We start from the raw sequence: 6,396 nt of genomic DNA, 5'->3' as shown, positions 1-6,396 counted from the left end.
CATTTTCTCTGCACGTGCACGTGAAGCATAGCTAGATAGTCTCAGTGCATCTGCACTTAAAATACTACAGCTGCTCATAGAGCCAGTGGGGCTTGTAGCATGTACGCAATTAACAAAATGTAATAATTACCAGATGGTACAAGCACTTTATGCTCTATGAGCCAACTGCTGTGTTTAAATGCACAGTGCATACTCAAAAGGATACTAAACCTAATTTTTTTTTTTTATGATTCGGATAGAGCTTTCAAGTTTACTCATATTAACAATTTTTCTTTGTTCTCTTGGTATCTTTATTTGAAAAAGCAGTAATGAGCCGGCTCATTTTAGGTTCAGCATCTAGGTTGTGCTTGCTGATTGGATGGCTAAATGTAGCCACCAATCAGCAAGTGTAACCCAGGGTGCTGAATCAAAAATGGTCCGGCTCCAAAGCTTTCATTCCTGCTTTTTTAAATAAAGATACCAAGAGAACAGAGAGAAATTGATACTATGAGTAAAATAGAAAGTTGCTTAAAATTGCTCCTCTATCTGAATCATGAAAGAAAAACAATTGGGTTTACTATCCTTTTAAATACACTTTTGAAACAGCTGTAGCTTTTATTAGAATATATTACATATATTAATTAGAGTATATTACACAAATGCTTCTATTCAAAACTGAAATGCCTCCACGAGAATTCCAATGTTGGCTAGAATGTCCCTTTAATGATAATAATAAGTGAATGATTGACAGACAGGCACACAACGGAATACGCACGTATCCTGTACCAGGGCCATAGGATAAAGAGGTTCTTTGTAGCCATAAAACAGTATGGTGTTCATTGGATTTCATATTGGACTGAATATGTCTGATTTCTGTGTAATTATTGTGATTATTGTGGGTTTTGTGGCCTTGCAAGAGACCTCTTATCAGCCTAGTACGTCACTAATCGCTAACACTGGAACAGATGCGAGCTACAAAAAACTCTATTGCTAGAGACTAGGGATGAAGGAACATTTCAACACATTAATTAACAATCACAAATATTCACTGCATTTGTTCATTACATTAAAGATGAATATTTGCTGAACATTCTGCTTTTATTTCTTGCATAAAAAAGAGTTAACTTTGCCATTATGAAATCTAATATTTAAAGGGACAGGAAACCCCCAAAAAAAATCTTTCATGATTCAGATAGATAATACAATTTTAAACAACTTTCTAATTTACTTCTATTATCTTATTTGTTTAATTCCCTTGGTATCATTTGCTGAAAGAGCAGCAATGCACTACTTGTTTCTAACTGAAAATATGGGTAAGCCAATGACAATCGGTATATATATGCAGCCACCAATCAGCAGCTAGAACCTAGGTTCTTTGCTGCTCCTGAGCTTACCTAGATAAACCTTTCAGCAAAGGATAACAAGAGAAGGAAGCAAATTAAACAATAGAAGTAAATTGGAAAGCTGTTTAAAATTGTATTTTCTATCTGAATCGTCAAAAGAATTTTTGGGGGTTTATGTCCCTTTAAGTATTGAAAGTAATACTTAAAAAGACAGTAAAGACAAAATAAAAATTTCCCAATTCAGTTAGAGCATATACTATTTCTAATTTGTTTCATTCTCTTGATATCCTTTGGAAAAAAAACATACCTAGGTAAGGTTAAAGGGACATAAACACCATTTTTTTTCTTTTGTGATTCAGATGGAGCACACATTTTTTTTTAAATGTACTTCTATTATCAAATTTACATTGTTCTCATAATATTCTTTGTTGAAGAGATATCTAGATAGGTAACATGCATATTTCTATAGCACTAAAGGACAGGAAATATATCAACAAAGGATACAAGTTTGATAATAGACGTTTATTGATTTTTTTTAATTTCAACACTGTCTAAATTATGAAAAAAAAATTGAGTTTTATGTTTCTTTACAAAAAGCAATGCACTAGTGGGCGCTAGGTGGGGATTTTTAGCTACACCTATATAACTCTTGACTCAACAGATGTGTTCAGCTAGCTCCCAGTAGTGCATTGTTGCTCCTTCAACAAATGACACCAAGAGAATAAAGCAAATTGGATAATGGAAGTAATTTGGAAATTGGTTGCACTGTCTGAATAATGAAAGAAAGCTAGTGCATTGCTGCTGCTGAGGATATGTACTTTTCAACAAAGTATACCAAGAGAACAAAGTACATTTTATAATTGGAGGGAAGGTAAAAGGATTTATCTGAACCATGCAAGTTTTATTTTGACGTTCCTATCCCTGGAAATTTCCACTAGCCCCGGATGGGTAAGAAATTGCAGTGGGGGAAAAAAAATACCTATATGGTCTTGTGGTAAAAGAAATTGCAGTGGACAAATAAGAATTTGACTTTTTTCCCATCGTGGAAGAGTAACTTTTTGTATTTAACCCCTAGATGCCGTTAGGACATAAGCACTGGGCTTTAATGCCATTAGGACAGAATGGAACATCTTACCTTTTTCGGCATCTTGCACCCTCCTACTTTTAGGCAACGGAAAATCTGAATGGGTGGGTGTTCCTAGCATCATAGACAGTCCCCCATGATCTGATCCGGGCATTGAAATCATGTGATTGCATCAACAATTGTCTGATTTCCTTTTTCAAGCAAGTATTTACCTCAACATGAAGGGGTCAAGTAAACATTTACCTGCCTTCATATTAAAGGGGCAGTTTACTAAAAAAAATTCCCCCCTTTTGTGGGGAATGATCCACTTTACCTGCTGGAGTGTATTACATTATTTACAAGTATTTCCATTACCCTTATATTGGCATTTGAAATAGTTGATTTAGCCTGTGGTATCCCCACCTATTCTAAAAGATTTTGTCCTTGAGGCCAAGCTGTGTTAAAGGGACAGTCAACACAAAAATAGTTTTAACATATATCTATAAAGTTGCGCTAGATCGTTTTTTCCAAATATATGCCAGTTTTTAACGATAATCCGTTTTCAAGCTTAATCACTTACTTTTCACCCAGCTGCCGTTTTAAAATGTCTGTGTAGCTCCGCCCCCTTTTCATCATCCGTGACATCATTAAAATCCTGTGTTCCCTGTAGTTGTTCTAAGTTATTCATAACCGTTTTTTTTTTTACTCGAGCCACGTTCCCCACAATAATATAAAAGTCGTCTACTCATTTAGGATTCAACTTTTTAAGTGTTGGGTGATCATAAATGGAAACAGGTAATCAGTTTGCAATTGACACAGTGATACCCTGCAGGTAAGGGACTTATGTGGCTTACTGTGTACAGGACACTACTCACTGGCACTGTAATATGTCATATTCCTCACACAGTACAATTAAGCAAAAATCAAATACAGTCTTATAAGTTCACAATGCCAATAGCACAGAAGACTTTTAGACAAACCTATTGCAACCATAGACCACTTACTCATCATGCACATAACACGCACTAGTTCAAAATATGAAAAGTAATTTATAGCCATAGCAGAACAGACCCTTAATGTTAACTAATTCTCTATAGATAATAAATGCCATTCCAGAGCGCTTAATGTTCATTTGCATATTATTAACATAAATATAGAAGCACTATCAGTATTTAAAATATGTAACATAACTGTATTGAATGTAAAGCCAGATATGGAGGTATCTATAAAAAAATGCATGCTACGTTACTAATCTTATCTACATCATGGTCATAGGGTAACCCTTAAAATGTCAGTGTGCTGCAACATTTACTTTTGCAAAGCTTTGCAGATTTCTTTGGAAGTCACCTGAAATGTAGTATTTATAACCTGTTTCTTCTATCAACCCCTCTATGAAATAGCAGAATACATTAAAAGGGGATGAACAAATTCTTTCATTGCTGCCTCAAAAAAATAGGGTGCATTTTAGGTTCCCTACCTGGAATAAACCAACCTGTACATTTGCTACAAGTTTTATTTCTATGCTTTATTTTGATAAAAGAAAATGTTTGTCTTCCTATCGATTGAATGTTTAAAGGGCTCTGCAGAAACATCCGAAAAAGGGATAACCGCATTCTATACTAAGTTCAGCTGCAGGAGCCACCTTTATCACTGCATACAAATGCAATGCGCAGCCAATGGATTCAGTGCTGATAATTCACAACTCCCCTAGATAATGTTCTTCACATTTTATTTAAAGTAAAAATAACAACAAGGAAAAAAAAAGAGGCTGTCCAAGACGTCACAATAAGAGATTTCCTTTTTTGGTCTCCCCATCCTAGATCCTGTCTGCACAGGATTTTAATGATGTCACGGATGATGAAAAAGGGGCAGAGCTACACGGACATTTTAAAACGACAGCCGGGTGAAAAGTAAGTGATTTAACTTGAAAATGGATTATCGTTAAAAACTGGCTTATATTTGGAAAAAACGATCTAGAGCAACTTTATAGATATATGTTAAAACTATTTTTGTGTTGACTGTCCCTTTAACAAAGCCAGTAGAAGAATTTACACTCCCAGTGGGTTATAGAAGAGATACGGTAATAAAATGTTAATTTTCCATTGATCTCTCCAAGTATTGGTGATTGGTTTATGTACAGATATAAGATAAAGAAGCAGGTATATGTACACAATGTGATAAAGTAATGAGATCTGATTATACCTACAAACTCAACCCCTTTTATTAGGTTGTGGTTTCAAAACATTAAATCAGCTATTTCATATACACAAATAAACCTTAAAAAAGCAAATTGTCATACATTTTATACTCTGCAGCTTTTAAAAAATGTAATTGGAAGCACATTAATCAAAAAACTATTTTATAATATACTGTCCCTTTAACGTATTATTTATTCTTATTGTTTACCTTTAGGGCAGCCATTTCGGCCAGGGTGAATTCCACACTGTGGGGAGAGGATAAATTTCTACTTTCAAGTGTGCTTGAATTTCTGATGTAAAACATATTTCATTAATCATAATAATACAAAAAATAATAATAATAATAATAATAATAATAATAATACAAATAATAATAATAATAATACAAATAATAATAATAATACAAATAATAATACAAATAATAATATTATTTTCCCTCTTAATTATTTAAAAAAATGAGCAAGACAACAGTTATAGATTTTGTATTTAAAAAGCTTCTTTATGTTGACAAGTGTTCCTATTTATTTGTACAGTTATATACAATTCAGATTTACAAATAGCTTTACAATAATTACATTTATATACATTCTTCATTATACATATGTACAATATCTAACACGTCATATATTAGTGCCACAGAGAAATATTACATATAATATAGCTCACAGCTTGTATGGTTAATATAAATTATTTTGTTTGTGGTTAGATACCAGCACATCTATGTTGTTAAAATAGATGAGATAATTATGAAGATGAGTCTCAGCTATGATATTATACATAGAACAGAACCTGTTCAGACATAGTGAGTATCTGACCTTCTGTTACTGTTCCTTAGTGTATTTACATCTCCTCTGACCCTTCTTTTCCTCTTGTATTACTGTGCATTATACATTGGCTATGTAAATAACTAGGCCTCTGCATCTGTTTCGTTTGAATGCAAATTTGTGAATAAAACACAGATATTTGTTTTATTTTCACAATACAAATATCCGAACAAATGCACCATGAAATTTAAAGAAAACAAATAAAATACTAATGAAATTCACCCGTATTCAGTCTTTTCCTTTAAATGACCTTAGGGGTTACAAATACATAGCTATAGCGCGCTAAAGAGCCGCGCTGATACCAACATCTTCACAGAGCCCGGACTTAGAGCGCACTAAACCTACTATAAGCGTGTCACTGGGCTCTGTGAAGAAGTGTCAGGATTAGTGCGGCTCTCCAGCGCCATAGGTAAGTATATAACTCTACAGGTGAAACATTTAACTAAACTAATGTAAATGTTCCACAAATATTCAGTATTCATTTAGTTTAAAATTAAATAAATACCAAATAGCACGGCAGCCAAATATTTAGAAAACTAATTTTTAAAAATATTCTGCCTAAAAATGTTTCACCCGTGCATATGTCTATAAATAACACACTTGTTTGAAAATCAAGTTTGGGTGCTACAGTAATTAATAAAGGTTCATAGTATTTCCTGAGCCCAACTAGATTTGCCACCAACATTTTAAATGACTGGGACTTGATTATTAAAAGGGTGGGATAGTCTAATGTAACGATAAAATGTTCTGTTATGTTACAGCCTTTTCATTTTAAACAAATTCCTTTCAAAGGGTTAAACGCATAGTTAAAGTTGCATTACTGGAGCACCACCAGATTACAGTCAGTGATTGGGGCATACACATGTATATCTGCTTCTGATTGGTTCACCAGCTATATCCTCATCTAGAGTGGCACAAGAACACAATTGGGGTTATATATGTAACGTTTTGTAGTAAATTCTTACACCAAAATGCTCCTTTTCAGTTTC

The sequence above is a fragment of the Bombina bombina genome, chromosome 9, assembly GCF_027579735.1.
Source record: "Bombina bombina isolate aBomBom1 chromosome 9, aBomBom1.pri, whole genome shotgun sequence".
Lineage (NCBI taxonomy): Eukaryota > Metazoa > Chordata > Amphibia > Anura > Bombinatoridae > Bombina > Bombina bombina.
The sequence above is the reverse complement of the archived record's forward strand: the minus strand, read 5'-3'. Positions refer to the sequence as shown.